A 22,686-nucleotide genomic window follows, 5' to 3' on the forward strand; every position below is an offset into this window, starting at 1 on the left:
TTTAATGGACGAGCTGGCAGTTCATAAAGTCTGAGAAGTTGCACATATCTCTCTCAAACTTCACATATTTTAAGCAATTTCCTTATTGGCTTTTAAAAAATCTCACCGGGTATAGCTGCCCACCAATGACCCACTGTCTCACATTGTGCTCAGTGTATGCCAGATATACTTGCAGCCAGTCTAATACCCTAGGTAACTGCAACTAAGCCAAGGAGAACAAAATATCATGCCACAAGCAACGTTCAGTGGTCACCATGGAATCCCAAGCTTCCATTTAAAGGGTACAGGTTTCTAGTCCTCATGGTTGCAAAGAAAAATATATATGAAAAATGTATCTAATCGTTTCCTGTATCTAATCAGTATCTACTCATTTCCTGCTAAACTAGAGAAGGCCTAAGAATGAAGCTACCACATCAGGATGCAGGATTTCCTTTGCCTGGTAGCTCAGTGGGAATGAGCAAGGCAATCAGAAACAACAGATACTGGGAGAGATCTTTGTGGCTCAGGGGTAGAGCATCTGCTTAGCATGCAGAATGTCCCAAGTTCAATCCCCAACGTCGCCAACATCTGGCTGTAAATCCCAAACAGCTGGCTGTAAATGATGTGAAAGACCTCTGCCTGAGACTCTGGAGAGCCGCTGCCAGTCAGAGTAGACAATACTGACCTTGATGGAACAAGGGTTTGATTCAGTATAAGGCAGTTTCATGCGTCTGATCATGTCCCAGTCTCGGGAGACAGTGTGCTGACCTCCCAAGAGGTACGCTTTTATCACTATGTCTAGCTTGTACACTTCCCTGGCTGGCTGCTGCTGCTTGGAAGTACTCGACTTCACAATCTCAAACTAAGCTTAGATTACGGAAGGAGGGAATTTGCAGTGGCAACCAGGAACGTAACCTGGACAACAGTTTGAGCTATGAGCGAATAAATGGAGGGATGCCAAAGCTCTTCTTCCACACACTTCTTGCATCGGAAGGTGTACTTTGGCCACCTACCATGCGCCTTTGCTTCTAAAAGGCCCATACTAGCAGTTAACATGATGCTTAGGATCCAGTGGTACACAGATGGCTGAACGAGAGACACAATGGAGACTCTTTACACAATGGAGACTGACAAATGCTTGGGGTGGGGGAAGAGAAAGGTAGGAGTCCCTTTAGCTGTTCGTTGGGGAGAGTTTCCTGTTTAAGAGGTCCCCTCCCCTCCACAAAAAGGAAGTGCTTCTTCACACACTGCATAGTTAAATTGTGGAACTCCCTGCCCCAGGATGGGGTGATGGCTGCCAACTTGGAAGGCTTTGAGAGGAGAGTGAACATGTTCATGGAAGATAGGGCTATCCATGGCTACTAATCAAAATGGATACTAGTCATGATGTAGACCCATTTTTCTCCAGGATCAGAGGAGCATGCCTATTATCTTAGGTGCTGTGGAACACAGGCAGGATGGTGCTGCTGCAGTCGTCTTGTTTGTAGGCTTCCTGTAGGCACCTGGTTGGCCACTGTGTGAACAGACTGCTGGACTTGATGGGCCTTGGTCTGATCCAGCAGGGCCTTTCCTTATGTCCTTATGCTCTTATGAGAGTTTACAGAAGTTCCAGGTCTGCTTGCAACGTTTCGGCCAGATCCCAAAAGAAAGTGGAGGAGACAAAGGTTTTGCTTAACCTCGACACGAAAGCCCGGCCCAACTGTAAGTCTCGCTGCCCCACCACAATAGCAAGCGGCCATAAAAAGCCCGCCACCCATGACAGCTGTTATTGCAGAACTGACAGACGGACAATGCCGACCCGGGCGTGAAATATGGGGACATGAATAACATGGTGGGGGTGCGTGTGACGGAAGGGTAAATAATGAACATGGAATGAAGTGCTGACTCTGTAACAGCGACTGCGAAGAGTTCAGGGGCCATTTGTACCCGAAGTCTCAGCATTTTTGTTCATGGGAATGCTGGAACAACCTGTTGGATGTAAGATTTGCTATGGTAGTTCAGCAGGGGAATGGGCTTCCTAATGAGGTGGTGAGCTCCCCCCTCACTGGCAGTATTCAAGCAGCGGCTGAATGAACACTTGTCAGGGATGCTCTAGGCCAGTGGTTCTCAAACCAATCTGGAGAACCGGGTTCGATTCCCCACTCCTCCACAGGCCTTTGCCTTTCAGCTGAAGCAAGGGCTCTTGACATGAGTTAGGCCAGGTTCTGGCCACACGTCAAGTCCTTGGTTCTCATGCCTATGAACGTCTGTGTAGTTTCGCTCATCCTGTTTTCTGCAGCTGTGGTAGTGTTTAGGCTTTCTTCCTGGGAACCACTTATCTTCCTGGGAACCGCTTCTCTCGGGGTTGCTTAGCAATGTCTACCTTTTCAGTCCGTAGTGTTTTAAGCATGTAACCTGCCTGTGTTCCCCATTACTGGCCTCACCTGCCTGTAGGCAGTCAGCCCTTTAATCTGTCTTTTTGCTCCTAATAAAGTATTACTGCTTCAGAGGTACCTGCCTGGATGAGTTTGCTTATGGGATGCTAGGGACAGATGCCTGAACCTGACAATCTGGTGAACTGGGTTGGTTTCCCCACTCCTACACATGAAGCCAGCTGTGTGACCTTGGGCTAATCAAAGTTCTCTCTCTCAGCCTCACCTACCTCGCAAGGTGTCTGTTGTGGGGAGAGGAAGGGAAGGTGATTGTAGAGAAAGGTAAAGTCGGAATATAAAAACCAACTCTTATTTTTAGGGAGGGGCCGCTGCAGTACAAACGCTTTGCATGCAGACACTCCTGGCACGGAATCGTGACACTTCTCATTAAAAGAATTGGGATAGTAAAGGCGTTGGGAAAGATCCGTCTCTGCCCAAGATCTTGGACAGATAGGGTTGCCAGCTCTTGGTTGGGAAATACCTGGATATTTTGGGGGTGGCGCCTGAGGTAGGCAGGGTTTGGGGAGGGGAGGGTCTTCAATGGGGTATAATGCCATAGAGTCCACCTTCCAAAGTGGCCATTTTCTCCAGGGGAACTAATTATCTATCGCCTGGAGATCAGTTGCAATCCCAGGAACTCTCCAGCCACCACCCGGAGGTTGGCAACCCTACGGACAGATGCTGTAAGTGAAAACTGGAAGTGCTGAGCTAAACAGCCCAGATATCTGACTGAATTTCAAACAGCTTCATATGTTCATATGCTGGATGTAAGAGGAGGCATTTCCAACCGAGAAATCCTCCACGAATCAGTCTCTTCCTAATCTTTTCTTGTTTTAAACCTGTCTGAGCCATCATCTTGCGACAGCAAAGGCTGTAAATCAATTACACCTGTGAAGAGAAGCCTGCCTGGCCCTGAATTTATTCCTGACCCCAAGTTCTGGTGCTCTGTGAAGTAAAATGTTTCTCTTGGCCCTGCTCATAGTATAGTAACCTTTTTGATTGCTTGCTTGCTTGATTCGATTTATAGGCCGCTCTTTCCTGGACAAGCCATGCTCTCTTTTCCTTAGGCATTCCCCCCCCCCCCAACCCGAAGCTAAAACTCTTCAAATGCTTTCGGACTTTAGAAATTGCTCCATTTCCTTGATTGTTTTAAGCAATCCTTTTCAGCACCTTTTTGCTGAAACACTTCTTTGAAAAGATAGTTCTTGACGTCAGATGGTATAAATCCTGTACACATCAGAAGCATAATCCACAAAATAATATTGCACAAAATAACTGTATAACTCCTTGTATAAAAGAGCTAAAGGCACTTTCTGAGAAGTGGATACTGCGTTATCTGCTGCCAAATACATAGGTCAATTGCGTGAGAGATGTGGCAACTTTTGGAAGGTACTTTCCAGCTCTATGATTCTATGCCCTTCTAGCATCATCCCAGACGGTCGGCACCTGTCTGCCCTCCTGATTTAACCTCAATATCTTGGTTTGTATCTTTAGACCATAAGCTCATCAGCAAAGGTAGTCTGATAGGATTTGTTCTTTGCTCGCCTCTACTTCCTAGGAAGAATCTAAAACCACATTGGAAGACACATATAACAATGTATACTCAGCATCATAGAATCATAGAGTTGGGACCACCAGGGTCATCTAGTCCAACCCCCTGCACAATGTAGGAAATTCACAACTACCTCCCCCCCACACCCCCAGTGACCCCTACTTCACGCCCAGAAGATGGCCAAGATGCCCTCCTTTCTCATCATCTGCTTAAGGTCATAGAATCAGTATTGCTGACAGATGGCCACCTAGCCTCTGCTTAAAAACCTCCAGGGAAGGAGAGCTCACCACCTCCCGAGAAAGCCTGTTCCACTGAGGAACCTCTCTGTTAGAAATTTCTTCCTAATGTCTAGACGGAAACTCTTTTGATTTAATTTCAACCTGCTGGTTCTGGTCAGACCTGCTGGGGCAACACAAAACAACTCGGCACCCTCCTCTATATGTCAGCCCTTCAAGTACTTGAAGATGGTTATCCTATCCCCTCTCAGTCTTCTCCTCTTCAGGCTAACATACCCAGCTCCTTCAACCTTTCCTCATAGGACTTGGTCTCCAGACCCCTCACCATCTTTGTTGCCCTCCTCTGGACACATTCAAGTGCATCAAGTGCCAAAAAGCAATCGCATGCGCTGTCTCAGCGGAAAACCTGGATTGTATACTATTTGTTTGCATAATACTTTCATTTTTCAAGGTTCAGCTTCTCAGAGAATTTGGATTTAAAAAAGTAACAGAGAGGAGAGGGCAGGAAGGGAGTAATCTGGAAGCAAAAGATTGGCCACCTCTGGAGAGGTGGCATATAAGTTCTCTAAATCAAGAAACAAATTGCCCAGCAAAGATGCCGATGAAGACCTGCCACAAGAGAATGCTAGCTAAGCAATGAGAGGTGCGCGCATTTTGCTGCTATCCCAATAGATGGCGCACAGAAGTAGCATCAGTGCCAGGCACTGGCAATTTCCCTGCCAGAACAGTCGGGCACAGCTGAGCTCTTGCAGGCCATGTTGGAAAACAGTGGCCTTCTCCGGCATGCAAGGCAGCTGTTGGGATAACAGCCAGGCACTGATGCATATCAGAGGGAAAAGCAGGCATTCTTCACTTCCCCACATTGTCCTTACAACAATCCTGTGGGGTAGGTTACTCTGAAAGACGACAACTGGCCCAAGGACACCCATTAAGCTTTATGAAGATGGGGGGTGGGGGCTTCGAACCAAGGCCAGCACTCCAACCAATACACCACACTGTCTTCAAAACTCCCATCAAAACTAACCCCAAGTGAGCCAAAATACATACTTTAAATTATTTTTCCCCTTTTGCATTGCAGGACAAATAGCACAGAAAAGTACTCTGCATGCAAAGAGCTAGCTCTTAAGGGAGTTGAATTTTAGTATGTTGCAGAAGAGCTCAGTTACAATTTTCTGCTACGCTAAAACAAACAGAAAACAATAAAGGCCTCTTTGAAACGTGCCCTTTTGTATCCAGATGTTTTTTTTTAAATGGCATTGAAATGGTTCGCTTTGTAGGGGTTTCTTTGTTTAACACTGCTCACAAATGCTTCTGTACTTATGCAAAAAAAGGAACAAAACTTAGACTTTTTTCTCTTGCAGGAAAGCATTTTTATTTTATTTTAAGAAGATATTTTCTAAATGTCAAAAGGAAGGCAGCTTTGCCCTTGTGCGAAATTTACGACTAGAGACCTGAATTTATTTATTTATTTTTCAAATTCATAGCCCGCCTTCATCCCCGGCAAGCCAGCTCAGGGCGGGTAACAACCAGTAAAATACATAAAATCATCAGTATCATTAAAACATCAACCACCTCCAAACATCCATAAAACGTTATAACACAATTATAAATGTGTGTGTGTTTGTGTGTGTGTGTTAAGTGCTGTCAAGTCGCTTCCGACTCATGGAGACCCTATGAATGAAAGTCCTCCAAAATGTCCTATCGTTGACAACCTTGCTCAGATCTTGCAAATTGAAGGCTGTGGCTTCCTTTATTGAGTCAGTCCATCTCTTGTTGGGTCTTCCTCTTTTCCTGCTGCCCTCAACTTTTCCTACAATGACTGTCTTTTCCAGTGACGATCATAAAAAGGTGGTCTTAAATTTACCCAGGTGCCACCGTGTAACAAAAACATTAGCAAAATGTTTTTTAAAAATATTAGCAGGTCAACCCCCCATAGATGTCGGGGGGGGGGGGGGGGAGATGGGGAGGCCAGTAATGTTGGATCCTCTTGTGGCTGTCCTCAATGAGAGGCCTGGCAGAATAGCTCCATTTGACAGGCCCTGCCGAACTCCTTAAGATCCCGCAGGGCCCTGATGTCCCCAGGAAGACTATTCCACCAGGCGGGGGCCAGGGCCAAAAATGCCCCGGCCCTTGTTGAGGACAGCCACACATTCTTCGGGTCGGGGGCCACCAGCAGGTTACTATTAGCAGAGCGCAAAGCTCCTTGGAGGGCCTACCAGGAGAGGCGGTCACATGAACACACGAAGCTGCCTTATACTGAATCAAACCCTCAGTCCATCACATCCAGTATTGTCTACTCAGACTGGCAGCAGCTCTCCAGGGTCTCAGGCAGAGGTCTTTCGCAGCACCTATTTGCCTGGTCACTTTAACTGGAGATGCCGGGGACTGAACATGGGACCTGCTGCATGCAGAGCAGAGGCTCTACCAGAGCCACAGCCCCTCCCCGTAGGTATGATGGTCCCAGACCTTGTAAGGCTTTAAAGGTCCCAGAAGACAACCACCTAAGAACCACCTAGAACCTAAGTCAGTGGTGTCAAACTCAATTGTTACGAGAGCTGGATATGACATAAATGTCGCTTGGTCGGGTCGGGCCATGCCTCGCCAGCCCAGGTCGAGGGGGGGTGGCTTCCTTGGCTGGCTCGTGGGCCGGATAAGAGCTCTCAAGGGGCCAGATCCAGCCCACGGGCCTTATGTTTGACCAAAGTCATAAAGGATCCCCAGAATAATGGCAGAGCACAACTGAGAAAACTCATCTGCAATTACAAAGACGCTTTGAGTACCCACTGCAAATAAATGGAACACCACACAGCAATGAGTCCAACATCCCCATGGAAATTGACTCAACCAAGATGGCCGAAAACTATCATGAGATGAACTTTGTTGCCTGTAGCCATAGGGTTGCCAACTCTAGGTTGGGAAACTCCTAGAGATTTGGAGGTGGAGCCTGGGGAGGGTGGGGTTTGGGGAGGGGAGGGAGCTCAGTGGGGGAAAACGCCATAGACTCTACCCTCCAAAAGAAGCCATTTCCTCCAGGGCAACTGACCTCCGTAGTCTGGAGATCAGTTGGAATTCTGGGCGATCTCCAGGCCTCGCCTGGAGGTTGGCATCCCCGCACACCCACTGGGTCCGCTCATGGCCAGTGAGCGCCGTTTCCCACTGGGGTACCTGCCCCAACCTTCAAAAAGCCACCTGTACTTTTCACAGGTCCCCTGAACTGAAGGGAACACCTACACTGCCCCACGTGACTGACAAAAGTCCCCCATGCCAGAAGAGCTCCAAGCACGCTTTGGAGCTGGACACCTCCCTTAAGCCTAAACTGGCTCCTTGCTCAGTCCCCAAATACCACCCGACTTCTCCCTGACAAAGTTTCACAAATCTACGTAACCCACACAAGCTCCACGTCAACTGCCGTTAGCTTTAGGAGACCACCATTTCCCACGAAGGAACACAGGATTGCAGCTTCATCTACCCAACCCAGTCAGTTAAAGAAATACAACTCCCATGATCCCCGGGACAAAATGATGCTCTAAGCATGCTCAAGGAATGTCGTTTCCATTTAGAGCCAGTGTGGTGTAGTGGTTAGAGTGTTGGACTTGGTCTGGGAGACCAGGTTCAAATCCCTGCTCTGCCATTGGAACACTGCTGGGACACCCCGGACCAATCATAACTTCTCTGCCTAACCTACCTCTCAGGGGTGTTGTGAGAATAAAATGGAGAAGGGGAGAACCTTGTGAGAATAAAATGGAGAAGGGGAGAATGTTGTTAAGTCACTTGGGCACCGATTGCGGAGGTATAAAATGAAGTAAATAAATAAATAAAAGGCTCCACTTTAGAAACTCAGCAAGATGGGATTTGTGTCTACCATTACACCAGTTATTCTCTTCCCTTTCTCAAAGGTAAAGTTAGGGGGAGTGCAACTGGCAAGAAAAGCTGGTGGGTAGCGGGGCCTTTTTTCAGCAGGCTCCTGATTTCAAGGGGTTTATATCCTGACCTGCCCTATTTAGTTTGGTTGATCGCTATGCTGGACTCTTGAGAAAAGGAGCAATAACTAGGGTTCCCAGACCATGCTTGGCAATCAGTGGGAAATCTGGGGGCAGGGACATAGGGGGCGTGACATTGCATGCGCTGTTACATCACTTCCGGGGAAAACCTGGAAGTGTCAGAAGGTACACATGAACACACAAAGCTGCCTTATAGGGAATCAGATCCGTGATCCATCAAAGTCAGTATTGTCTACTCAAGATTGACAGCAGCTCTCCAGGGTCTCAGGCAGGGGTCTTTCACATCACCTCCCTGCCTAGTCCCTTTAACTGGAGATGCTGGGGATTGAACCTGGGACCTTATGCATGCCAAGCAGATGCTCTACAAACTGAGCCACAGCCCCCTAAAGTTAGGGGGTAGATCAAGGATCTCTCATTACGTCACTCTCCAAAGAACAATAGGCAATACTAATTCCTACCCATATCTCAGGTACTAAGCTTTTGCCAACATTTCCACTTCGCCAGGGGCAGGAATGACAGCAGCTGACAGCACTATCAAGCTGAGAGAACAAAAGGTGTGTTTGGAGAGGAACTCTTTTCAAGCCAGGGTTATAAATCCACTCAACACTGCCAATGCTGACAACTGCCCGACAACCCTCATTACAATTATGGCCTTGTTGGAAAGCACTGGGACTCCATCTCTGCTCCTAGATCTGCCAGACCTGCCCTTGGGATCGCCAGAGTCATACCCTGTGGTCCAGAGAGGTCAACCCCTGGCCCTGCTTCAGCACCAGAATATTAGACTCGGCAGTCTTCTATCCGTTGGAGTATTTTAGCCTGAAGGATATTGTGGTCAGAGGAGGCCCCAAAGGCACCTGTTTTAACCATGGGGGAATTTACTCCGCTGGAACGCAGCTCAAGTTGCTAGACCTCAGGGAGGAGTTCACCTCCCCAGCTTTATCCCACCCCCATCCTAGCCCATCTACAATTCCTTTTCACTGCCACCAGCTGGCTAGTAGTTAGAGGTATATTTGTCTGGGTGATAGAAACAGGTACCTGCGGGGTACCCGCAGTTCTACCACAGACACAACTTTGAACCTTCCAAATTCTGCTCAAGAGAGGAAGACATAAGAACATAAGAAAGGCCACGCTGGATCAGACCAAGGTCCATCAAGTCCAGCAGTCTGTTCACACAGTGGATTATAGATAACAAGAACATCTGGGGTTTCATCGACACTGCTAGGATCACAATAAGCTCCAGTCGACCTTGTAAGAGACCAAGAGTTACTTAAGTGACATAACTGTGGCTAAGACACAACTCTTGGTAGAAAGTTGTGGCTAAGCAATCGCAGTGGGAGTTTACTTCTATAAGATAGTAAGATGTACGCATGCTTGAATAGTAATTAGTAGATGTACCAATTAGCAGCTTGATTTCCAAATGTGTACAACGGAAGGAGGAAATGAGATGCTTTATATAGTTTGTGATTGTGTGTGAAGGTGAGCTTCTCTCTTCAACAGCCCCTTGACCTGGGGGGGGGCACCTTTTTTTTTTTAAGATACTCTATTAAAAATTTACACATAACAAACTCAATCATTCCCATACATACAATATAATCAAGCTAATCAATCTTCCAGGGAATTTGTTTTAAACTCATTGATTCATTACTTACAAAAAGAAAAAGCCTAAACAGCTGTATATCTTTTGATCTATACTTAGCTTATAATCTCCATTTACTGGGGGGGGGGGGCTTATTTGGGTGCATAGAAATAAACTTTTATTCCTTTCACCCCCTTGGTGCGTGGTTATTGGCTCAACAGGACCAGGGTCATACCTGTTTATGGTTAACACAGGATTCCACTGCAAGCCACGCATATGGGCTGCTGCACGGGTATTGCTCAAGAAAGGAACATTTCAGCCACGGGATCCAGCACAATCGGGTCTGGAAGCTGAAGCCAGTATGGACCTTTCCAACTGCTAGGGGTCAAAGCGGTCTGCCTTGAGCAGACAGCAGCTGGTAAAATCCTGCCCATTGGCAGGGCTCCTTGCTATTTCAGCCTTGCCTTTCCAAGGCAAACATCGACCTTCCTCGGAAGGGCTGCCTGCAGCCCACCCCCCAGCACTCAGTTAACAGCAGCACGCAGGCGATCTTCTCCAGTGCTGGAACTCAATGGCCGATGGCTGCTACTGTGCCAAGGCCCGAAGCAGCTCTTAGAGCCAGAGGAGAGAAATAAGTTTGTGAAGCAGGTGGGCCTGAGAGAGTTCAGAGAGAACTGTGACTAGCCCAAGGTCACCCAGCAGGCTTCATGTGGAGGAGTGGGGAAACCAACCCGGTTCACCAGATCAGAGTCCATCGCTCATGTGCAGGAGTGGGGAATCAAACCCGGTTCTCCAGATGAGAGTCCACTGTTCTTAACCACTACACCACATTGGCGGGTAGTGGCATAAGCTTTCATGAAGCAGAGCACATGGACACATGAAGTTGCCTTAGTCCAGAGGAACTGATCTCTATCAGCTGGAGATCAGTTGTAATAGCAGGAGATCTCCAGCTATTACCTGGAGGTTGGCAACCCCACTTAGAATCCACCATCCAAAGTGACCATTTTCACCAGGTAAACTGATCTCTGCTGCCTGGAAACCAGTTGCGATCCCAGGAGACCTCCAGCCACAACCTGGAGGTTGGCAACCCTATACTGGACTCCTATTTCACTGTTCTACTACAGACCAACACAGCTCCCCTCTGAAACTATCAGGGCCTCCAGTTCACAGATGTTCATGCTACCAAAAATCTGTTAAGTCTGGCGGGGTTTATTTCCCCAGCAACTGGCGAAGGCTGCCCCCTCTGGAATTCACATCAGGTACGTATGTTGAAACATTAGTGAGCAAACTACATCTGGTCTGTATAAAAGGAGTAATCACGGGTGCCTAGGATATCTCAAAGACTTCCTGCCAACACATGCAAGAGACAGCGAGGATCAAAAAAATGAAAACATGGCGCCGGCGGCCATCTCTCAGAATTATGGAATAAATTGGAGCGCGGGCAGGGAGGTTGAGATACTGAAATAATCGCGCACACAGGCAGGAAGAGAACCACATGACCTCAGGGAAGCCCATTAGCAGGCCAAGCTAATCCCCCTTTTCAAACTATTCCTACACCCTGCTAGCAACTGGGATTTCTGTCCCTCCACACAAACCTATGGCTGGTATTCAAAACAGATTCCAGAGCCAGCAGCCAAGCAAATAGCAGCGCTGTCTGGGATTAAGAACTTGAATCTGGGCAATCTCATAACAAGCGTGCCGGGGAGACCAAAATAGTTAGGCGGCGACTCTAGTCCAAAGGGTTACATTCTGCGAGGCTGGAGTTTGCATCTCTTAGGACGCTTTTTCCTTTGCAGCCTTTCTCTCTCTCTCTCTGCACTTTCCATATGCACATTTTATCGCATCTCTGCTTGCATTGGGATAGCCGCCTTTTGAGAAAAAGGAGTGCAAAATCTCTCGCCTCGAAGAAAAGTGAGCAGGGGATGGGAGGAAATGCAAAAAAAGAAAAAAGAAAATGATGCCTGCTTCAATATATTGGGCAGAGTATGTCAAATAGCAATCAAAACTCCTGAAAAATCTGCCCCAAATAGCAGCTAGATTTGAGTCCAGCAGAGGCCAATGAAATATTTTAGGGTGGAGCTTTGACTCTTGAAATCTTATACCACAATAATCTTGTTAGAATCTAAGACGAAGAGTTGGTTTTTATATGCCGACTTTCTCTACAACTTAAGGAAGAATCAAACTGGCTTATAATCACCTTCCCTTCCCCACAACAGACACCCTGTGAGGTGGGTGGGGCTGAGAGAGTGTGACTAGCCCAAGGTCACCCAGCTAGCCTTATGTGTAGGAGTAGGGAAACAAATCCAGTTCACCAGATTAGCGTCCGCGGCTCATGTGGTGAAGTGGGGAATCAAACCTGGTTCTCCCGATCAGAGTTCACCACTCCAAAATACTACTCCTAACCACTACACCATGCTGGCTCTCTAATCTAGCTTTTCTACCAACCCAGCTACCCTCTGAAACTGTCCCAAATAAATTGCCACCAAGCGGGATGTTATTTTTATATTCAGAAATTTTGGCTGGCCCCCACCAAATATTTCTGATACCATTCCATGGAAAGCCTCCAGCAAGAACAAGAGCTGATATTGCTGGGTGGGAAAGAATGAAGTTCTCTTTAGTATTCTTCTCTGGCACTAGGCTGTGGCCGTCACAGTGGAAGCTATCGCCAATATGCTCCTAGCTGGCACATGATCCGTTTAGACAATGACCTTGGGCACTCACCGAGCATGTTGTCTAACTAATGCTCATCTGCTGCATCACTGCGGGGTGGGGAGAGGAAGGAGCGCATGCCTAGGTCCTACAGCTAAGGGTAGGATTGCATTCAGAGTTGCCCGACCCTTGTCCTGCCATCCCGCTCAATCCCCATCTGACTCGTGCAAGCCCTTGGACTAGCAGCCATCTCAGGGGAGGGGCCGTGGCTCAGAGGTAGAGCGTCTGTTTGGCATGCAGAAGGTCCCAGGTTCAATCCCCAGCTTCTCCAGTTAAAGGGACTAGGCAAGTAGGTGATGTGAAAGACCTCTGCCCGAGACCCTGGAGTGCTGCTGCCGGTCTGAGTAGACAATACTGACTTTGATGGACCAAGGGTCTGATCAGTATAAGGCAGCTTCATACGTTCAAATTCCAGAGGGGTAGTCATGTTAGACTGTTGCAGCAAAAAGCCTCAGAGAAGACTCGTGGCACCTTTAATACTCCCAACATTTTATTCTAGCATAAGCATTTGAACAAGAGAGCTCTAGTCCACAAAACTTTACACTGGAATGTATTTAGCAAACGATGGGAGATTTAGGGGAGGTGCCTGGGGAGTATGTTATGTCACTTTCGGGTGTTTCTCTAGGCTGCCTTCTCTAGTCTCTGTGGTAGTTACTATGGAGACTAGGGGAAATTCCTAGAACGCCACTATGTGGAGAACATTTTTCTCCTGATCCTCAGGTAAATGGGAAGTCTAATTGCCCTGATTCTTAAACTAGGTTTCAGAGACCACCAATGGTCCCCAATATACCCTGGTGGACCCCCCAAAACCTGAAAAACTATCTGAAAAACTGAAAAAAATGTCTGAAAAACAGATAATCCAGAGGTGTTTCCCATCATATACAGAAGAGATCAGGCACTTCTCAGTGTCTCCTCCATCAGAATAATAATGCAGAGGTGAGACTTGAACTCAGGACTCCCATGTTCATGCATATTCCTCCATTAAATTAGACAAGGCTGGTCCCTCCGTGCATTTCAGGGCAATGTATTCTGTTGGAAACACAGCTGGTTCCCCTGCCCAGAACACTCAGTATCAATATATCTAATTCTCAACAAGGCCCTATCTGTGGATACTTAAATCCAAAGATTGGAGCCATGGACAGACAAAACAGATCTTTCCTCAAACCTGAGAAAAGCTTCAGGCTTGCAGAAAAATCTGTGTGTAGCACCACACAATGGGACCATAGTTTTCCTAGGTAGAGGCAGCTGGGTGGGGGGGAGTTGAAGACGGGGGGGGGGGCAGAATTCGGCTGGTGGGTGGGAAGGAAGGAAGAGGCAGGAGAAGGGAAGGAGCTATGGGGGCTGCTGGGGAAAGGGGAAGAGGATAGAGGGAGGGGGAAATGAGATACCCCCTACAAGTCTTTGCAGGTCCCCTGCTTGTGTCTATATGAATTTGACGCCAGTGGTTTTTAAACTGCTTCAAGGGAGGCCACTGGTTCCCCAGGGCTGAAAAGATCAGTAAAGGCAGAAAAGGTTTCCAGAAAGATAGTCTACGGCAATACGTGACACAGCATTATTGGATGTAAGTAAGTAAATTTATTTGTATACGGCCTTTACAAAACGTCGTCAACAAACATAACACATTAAAATGTAATTATACATAGTAAAAGAATAAAATCTATAAAAATAGTTTACAATAATATAAACAACCTTATGATGATAAATATTAATAAATTGATAAGTTCCCCATCCACAGATGAAATCATTTCTGGAAATCTGCTCTTGAAGTATCAGCTTTGGCCCTTATTTTCCTTGCTGCCAGGGCATACAGCAGGGATGGGGAACCTTTTTTCTGCCAAGGGCCATTTGGATATTTATAACATTATTGGGGGGCCATACAAAATTATCAGTTTAAAAATTAGCCTGCTATATTTGGTCAAACATTTAGCCAAGAGGCACGACCGGAGACGGCTCCGAGTGTCTGCCACATAGAGCGACTGGCTTTTGAGCTCTGCTGTCCCCAGCTGAGCCCAAGAGATTCAGGCAGGGCAGCATCCTTCTGAGCTAGGAATCTACCAGGACCCATGAAGGGCCAGACCAAATGATTTCGCGGCCTTATACGGCCCCCGGGCCAGACGTTCCCCACCCTTGGCATACAGTGATGTTCTATGGAACATATACCGGTACTCATCAGAGTCTGAAAGCAGGAATATAAATTTCTCCTTTTCAGAATGGAAATTTACGCCAGTTAATATCCCAGCGAGAAACTTAGTCCTAGGCTGTATGTAAGTGGGCAACCATTATTGGATGTGTTCTAGAAGTTCACACAGGCCCAACAAGGCCTAGGCAATGTTAGAAGAAGAAGAAGAGTTGGTTTTTATATGCCAACTTTCTCTACCACTTAAGGAAGAATCAAATCGGCTTACAATCACCTTCCTTTCCCCTCCCCACAACAGACATCCTGAGAGGTAGGTGGGGCAGAAAGAGCTGTCACTAGCCCCATGTCATCCAGCTGGCTTCATGTGGAGGAGTGGGGAATCAAACCCGGTCCACCAGATTAGCATCCTCCGCTCATGTGGAAGAGGGGTAGGGTAGCCAGCTCCAGGTTGGGAATTACCTGGAGATTTTAGGGGTGGAGCCTAAGGAGGACAGGGTGTAGAGAGGGGAGGGACTTCAATGCCATAGAGTCCAATGTCCAAAGCAGCCATTTTCTCCAGGGGAACTGATCTCTATCACCTGGAGATCAGTTGCAATAGCAGGCGATCTCCAGCCACCAAATGGACGTTGGCAACCCTAAGGAGTGGAGACTCAAACCTGGTTCTCCAGATCAGAGTCCACCGCTCTTAACCACTACACCACACTGGCTCTACAGCATGCTTGAAACAAGCACGTGTCCTCAAGCACCGCTCCAGAACCCTCTGAAACACAGGCGAGCACCGCGGCAGCCGAGCCAGCGTGGAACGGGTTCTGTGCGAGTTGCCAAAACACCGGCGCCCAGTTTCCAACCGCAGACAGCTCACGTTTGCGGAGTTCAAACAACTGAGAAACGTCAGCAGTCCTCCCAATAGCCCTTATCAGCAAAGGTCAGGGTGCAGAGCGGCATTAGTAATTAGAAGCAAGCTGTCGTTACAGGCATGCTTTCAAAAAACAGCGCTACTCCTGCCACATGCGCCTCCCGTGCGCGTTTCGAAACTGGGCACGCATCCCAAGGCCTCTGCAGGGCAGGCTACATTTTTTGTGTGTGTCTTTTGCTCTGCTGGCAAATCTCTTCAGTACTCTTGCAGATGACACCAGGTGAGGTTATACACATGCTCATCCTCTATTCACCTGGCAGAGTAAACATAGGCTTAGCCATCACCAGATCCTACAGCTGTTTAGTTCTAACAAATCCCAGTAAAAAGCTTGGGACTCAATCCATGAACCTCTCTCCAACCTTATTCATGCATCCTTTTGGGGGTGGATATTTTGGGGGTGGAGCATGAGGAGGGCGGGGTTTGGGGAGGGGAGGGACTTAAATGCCATATTCAATTGCCAAAGCGGCCATTTTTCTCCAAGTGATCTGATCTCTATCGGCTGGAGATCAGCTGAATTAGCAGGAGATCTCCTGCTACTACCTGGCAGTTAGCAACCCTACCCAGGGCAGAAGCTCTAATATTTGCCAAACAAAATTAAGTATAACTGTTGCCACTACACGAAGAGAGGAGCTCTTCTTTTGGTGGTATAGACAACACCTTGCATTCTATGAGGGCTACAACTATTTATTGTAGCCACCATATTTAAGTCACATATAAATAAAGAATGCACAGATGAGCAAATAATATATAAATAATCATTATAGTAATATAAAAGTATAAGCTAAAAATTAATTAAGAAGCTCCCTTTCTTAAGTATTCAATGCAGGTGATATTGCGAAAGGTTTGTAGATATACGTATTAGTATTTATTGAGGACTATCAATAAATACTAATACGTATATCTACAAATATTTGTATATCGCCTATTTGTATATCTACAAATAGGAGCCCCGTGGCACAGAGTGGTAAGCTGCAGTCCAAGCTCTGCTCACAACCTGAGTTCGATCCTGACGGAAGTTGGTTTCAGGTAGCTGGCTCAAGGTTGAATCAGCCTTCCATCCTTCCTAGGTCTGTAAAATGAGTACCCAGCTTGCTGGGGGTAAAGGGAAGATGACTAGGGAAGGCACTGGCAAACCACCCCATAAACAAAGTCTGCCTAGTAAACGTCGCGATATGATGTCACCCCATGGGTCAGGAATGACTCGGTGCTTGAACAGGGGACCTTTACGTCCCCCACAAGACTGTTCTGGGGAATAGCTCTACACTCTCCATCGTGAACCCCCGAGAGGAAGGAAGAGAGAACAAAACAACCCAAGTCCATCCCATTTTCGTTTAAGCAAGAGTCCTGCATCTGTACGTTCTCACCACACTTCACATGTGCAGAACAAGTTGTCTCTGAAACCTTCAAGCTCACGGTAACTTCAAATGAAGACAAGCCGTTCGATTAGCATGCGCCAAAGCAACTCTGCTCAAACAACCCTCCCGTCTTTTCTTTAAGCGTATACCCGGATACCAGACAGTAAGGTGATCTGCTAATTCCCATTCCTGCCTCTACAGCGCTATGTAAACCATTCTTCAAAAAACGAAGGCATTCATGCGGAGGAACGCAGGAGGCATTGGGAGTCTTCCGGAGGGTCACCAAGAGGGCCGCTCGAAACAAGACGAGACAAGCAAAGAAAGGTCAGAAATGGTCTGAGGCTCTTTCAGGTTCACAAGGAAGTCAACGCAAAGAATGAGTGCCATCCAGTCCCCTTTTAGGCATGGAAACGGTTTACACGGTACTGTTTTAGCCCGCGGTAATGCCGAAGGCTGAATCAGGAACGAAAAATCAAGCTCGGGTGCGACCAACGGTCTGAGGGTAACTGATGCTGAAGAACTGCTGAAACGAAGCTAGCACAGATTCGGAGGGTAGCCAACTTGGTCTGCAGTAGAACAGATCGATTCAAGTCTAGTAGCCCTTTAGAGACTAACAAGATTTTCCAGGTATGAGTCTCTAAGGTGATACTGGACTTGAATCTAGCTGGTGTTAGTATAGAACAAGAGAGGGAGGACCCATGCACCAGCAAGAGAATTATTTGTTTAGGACATTTTAATGCTGCATGTCCAGAGTCTAGTTCAGGGGTCAAACATAAGAACATAAGAAAGGCCCTGCTGGAACAGACCAAGGTCCATCAAGTCCAGCAGTCTGTTCACACAGTGGCCAACCAGGTGCCTCCAGGAAGCCCCCAAACAAGACGACTGCAGCAGCACCATCCTGCCTGCGTTCCACAGCACTTCATATAACAGGCATGCTCCTATGATCCTGGAGAGAATGGGTATGCATCATGACTAGTATCCATTTTTACTAGTAGCCATGAATAGCCCTCTCCTCCATGAACACGTCCACTCCCCTCTTAAAGCCTTCCAAGATGGCAGCCATCACCACATCCTGGGGCAGGGAGTTCCCCAGTCTAACCATGCGTTGTGTGAAGAAATACTTCCTTTTATCAGTTTTGACTCTCTCACCCTCCAGCTTCAGCAGATGACCCCAAGTTCTGGTATTATGAGAGGGAGAAAAGCTTCTTCCTGTCCACTCTCTCAATACCATGAATAATTTTATAGACATCTCTCAATACCATGAATAATTTTAAAGACCTCTATCTAGAGTTGCCAGGTCCCTCTTCGCAACTTCTGCACCACCTCAAGCTCTCTCTGTGTGTGTGAAGTGCCTTCAAGCCGCAGCCAACTTATGGCGACCCCCTTTTTGGGGTTTTCATGGCAAGAGACTAGTAGATGGTTTGCCAGTGCCTTCCTCTGCACAGCAACCCTGGTCTTCCTTGGTGGTCTCCCATCCACGTACTAACCAGAGCTGACCCTGCTTAGCTTCTGAGCTCTGACGAGATCCAGCTAGCCTGGGTCATCCAGGTCAGGGCTACCTCAAGCTCTGCAATATCCTTTTTTAGGTGTGGTGACCAGAACTGTCTCCAACCTTTCTGCCAGGGTTGGGCACCTTTGAAATCCTGACACAGTGTGGGGGTGCAAAACGGCTGCCGCAAAACGGCTGCTGCAGCTCACCTTCAATCGCTTAGTGAAGATCTCTGGGCTGTGGTGGCAGCTGCTGTCAAAGCATCGTTTTTTTTAAATTCTGCACATCCAGTCAAATCTCCAACGGCCAATCAGAAGCCTTGCTGGGCAAAAGCCCCACCCACTTTATAAAAATACTTGGCGGGCACCAGGAAAGGAGTTGGCGGCCACCATGGCGCTCACTGGCACCATGATGGAGCTCCATGGTCCAGCTCACAGCTGCTTATATATTGTAATTCTCACCTACTGAGGAATCAATATATAATTGGTAGCTTCCAAACTTTCATAAACAGAAATAATTTGCAGGTGTGGGTGTGCTGCACTTTTCTCTACGCACCCCTGCATGCCAGTTCCTCAAAAGTCTGCTGCTGAGGGTTAGGAACCCTCCTGGGAAAAACAATAAATACATAAAAAACCAAAGATGTCAGAATGGGGGGGTGATTTCTCCCTATCTCCCTCCATCCTGTGATTTCCCCTCCACTAGGGCTGCCAGCCTCCAGGTACTAGCTGGAGATCTCCTGCTATTACAGCTGATCTCCAGCCGATAGAGATCAGTTCCCCTGGAGAAAATGGCCACTTTGGCCATTGGACTCTATGGCATTGAAGCCCCTCCCCTTCCCAAACCCCACCCTCCTCAGGCTCTGCCCCCAACCCGGGATGGCAATCCTACCCTCTGCATGTGGCATTTTGTTCAGGAGGGTCCCCTGACTTCCAGCGGCAGTTTTCAGGGATGCTAAGAAAAATCAATTTCCTCAGTTTGGAGGAGTCTAGATCCAACCCAGTATTAATATGGAAAACCCTACCCTAGTATTGCATTTCGGTATAATGGGCAAAGCAATTAACAACCCCGGTAGATGATGACAGTTGAAAACAGGGGCTGTCAGATGGGGGAAAGTAAAAGGTCACAGAAATTAAACAGGCAGAAGGCGCGGGGTGTTCAAGATTAATCCATCAATGGGAAGATACGCGGAAGAACAACAGCATTTCCTCTCTATGTTCCAGTCTCAGAGAAAACAGTACCAAATGATAGCCAGATGGTCTGTTACTCCAAGCTTCAAATTATGAATGCTAATTATAATCCAAACTGTGCAAAGTGCAAGAAAGAAAGACATAGATAGGCCCATTCATTCATGGTGGTCGGGTTCTACTGAAATCGCTCATGGAACATGAATCAGCAACCTAATTAAGTGTACTGGAAGAGTAAAACTGAACTTGGACCCGCTGTGATTTCTCCTTATTTATACAAAGAACAGCCTAACATGAATGGCTTCCTAAGTAGGGTTGGATACTAGATAGGGTTGGATCTGTCCTAAAAATGGCAATGCTGCCCTTCGGCAGAAGGAACCTGCCCCTAGGAGATCCAGCCCTGCAGGCACTGCTACATGTAGACGGTATGCAAAATTCTGGAGATCTGACAAACTTCCAGGTTTCCAAGGGTGCTAACCCCTTCACCACCGGTGGGAGGTTTTTGGGGTGGAGCTTGAGAAGGGCGGGGTTTGGGGAGGAGAGGGACTTCAATGCCATAGAGTCCAATTGCTAAAGCGGCCATTTTCTCCAGGTGAACTGATCTTGATCGGCTGGACATCAGTTGTAATAGCGGGAGATCTCCAGCTATTACCTGGAAGTTGGCAGCATGGAGGCTCATATATTTGTTAAATCTAAACATTCCATTAAACAGTTTATTTATAAGGCATTAACGTCATGCCCCTGTAAACCGATAAGCAAAAATCTGGAACACCGTGTTATATACAATTAGTGAAGCAAAACCCCAAACAACAATACAAAAATCAAAAACAAAGGATTGCAACCCTATACAACACAACCGAGAATCGGGCAAAGCCTCAAGTTTCTTTAGTGTTAACCACCCAATAACAACTGTCAAAAACCCATGAGTAGGGTTCAGTACAGCGTTGCTGTTTCTCTGTGGGTGCAGAAAGTCCCAGTAAAGTCCGGAGGCAAATAGTTCCAAAAAGAGAACGTGTGACTAGTCCTGTCACGTTTCAAAAAGCTTTATCAGCTCATTTCAAAGTTAGCTGGTTCCGGTGGCAACTGAAGATGAATTGTGCATTGTGCAACCAGAAAGCCACTGTAAAGCCTGAGTTGAGCGTTCTATATACAGACTGTAGGTACGCGCACTCCTTCTTTCTTAGGGCGATCTCCAGCTATTACCTGGTGGTTGGTAACCCTAAGCCCAGATCAAAGCAAAGACGACAGCTTTCTGATTTAGGAGACAGAACTGGAAGCACCACAGAAAACAGCCTTCCTCTGAAAAGAACAATTTGAAAGATTTACAGCACTTCTCTCATTTTTCTGGCATCCAAATGTCACGATGTGCCACAGACCAAACGTTATTTTGCCGCGCTGTTTCCCACTTCCAGCCTCAGAGGGCTTTGCCTCTTTTCACGCTCAGTAACCAGCAGGGCTAGTGAGCCAGAAACCAAAACAGCAGGTGATGCACCTGCATCATCCAAACAGCATCCCATGATCCAGCATTCCAAAACACTCACTGTTGACAAGCCAGGATGGCGAAATCCATCCCAATTACAAAACCAACCGGATGGGCAGCATTGCGGCAAAAGATACTGTGCTGCTCTTTGAAATGGAAAACTGGAACTGCAAATTTACACATAGAAGAAGAAGAAGAGTTGGCTTTTATATGTCAACTTTCTCTACCACTTGAAGAATCAAACAGGCTTACAATCACCTTCCCTTCCCCTCCCCACAACAGACACCCTGTGAGGTAGGTGGGGCTGAGAGAGTGTGACTCTCAGCTAGCCTTATATGTAGGAGTAGGGAAACAAATCCAGTTCACCAGATTAGCGTCCACTGCTCATGTGGAGGAGTGGGGAATCAAACCAGTTCACAGTCCACCACTCCACACCACCACTCTTAACCACTACACCACACTACAATCACCCCAACACAAACATACACGGCGGTGAATACGCTGAAGTACAATAAACCAAATTCCAGAAATACTTCCCATTTTGGGTGCCCGTGGTGCTTGGTTACCTTTCCACAGCTGGCATGCAAGATGGCTACAGTGGTAACACACAGTGTGGGTAGCGAGAGACAAAACAGACTATTTAATCAGCATATTGATTTGCTGGCCTGCTCATGAAAACATGAAGCTCCTTAGAAGGAATCAGTCCCTTGGTCCATCAAAGTCAGCATTGTCTGATCAGACCGGCAGTGGCTCTCCAGGGTCCCAGGCAGGGGTCTTTCACATCACCTACTTGCCTAGTCCCTTTAACTGGAGATGCCGGGGATCGAACCTGGGACCTTCTGCATGCCAAGCAGTGGCTCTACCACTGAGCCAGAGCCCTCCTCATCCGTCAAGACAGCCTCTCCATGCAATTGAACGCCAACTTGCCAATCCACTTTTTAAAATCTTTTTCTCCATCCTGGATGTAAATTCTCACTCCTGCCAGTTCCCCAACCATATCTTTGGTAGGCTTTACTATATGAATTACACGGATTATGGTAGTCAATTAAAATGGTCTTGTCTAGTACATTTTTATGCTACCCATCTTTCTTCTTCCAGGGAGCTCACAACGGTATATCTCCTCCTCCCTTCGCCATTTTATCTTCACAACAAGACAAGGTTAGGCTGAGACTGACTGGTTCAAGACCCCCCCCCCAGTAATCCTCAGAGCAGTGTGGGAGATTTGAACCTGGGTCTCCCAGTTTGGAGTGGGACACTGAGGGCCACATTAGAGATGAGGACAACCCCGGGGCCATCCTGTGGCCACCAATGCCATTTCAGAGAAGAATTTAACCATTCAAAAATTGCCACGAGGGACCTATCCTGATCGGGCCCACAGTACCGCAGCGGCAGGCAATCTTGTGTCTGCCCCCCGCACCTTTTAAAGCACCGAAACAGCCATGTCTGGGCATTTTAAACAGCAGTTGGGCTTTTGTGGTAATTTTTAAAGATTGGGTCTTTGGCGGTAATTTTTAAAGGGCTTAATTCTCCTTGAAAATTGTGTCAGTGGCCACAGGCCATTGCATCCGGGTTGGCCCTGAAGTTGCTACAGGTTGACCCCCATTGCGCCCTGAAGTTGCTACAGGTTGACCCCCATTGCGTCCGGGTTGGCCCTGAAGTTG

The 22,686-nt window shown here is 47.3% G+C and overlaps 1 protein-coding gene across 1 annotated transcript in view; it reads right to left on the reverse strand.

The window, feature by feature from the left end:
• Window positions 1–22,686, reverse strand: part of CTIF (cap binding complex dependent translation initiation factor) — a 166,807-nt gene that overhangs the window by 115,690 nt on the left and 28,431 nt on the right. The gene's annotated exons all lie outside the window — the stretch shown is intronic.

This window comes from Euleptes europaea, chromosome 4 (assembly GCF_029931775.1).
Source record: "Euleptes europaea isolate rEulEur1 chromosome 4, rEulEur1.hap1, whole genome shotgun sequence".
Taxonomy (NCBI): Eukaryota; Metazoa; Chordata; class Lepidosauria; order Squamata; family Sphaerodactylidae; genus Euleptes; species Euleptes europaea.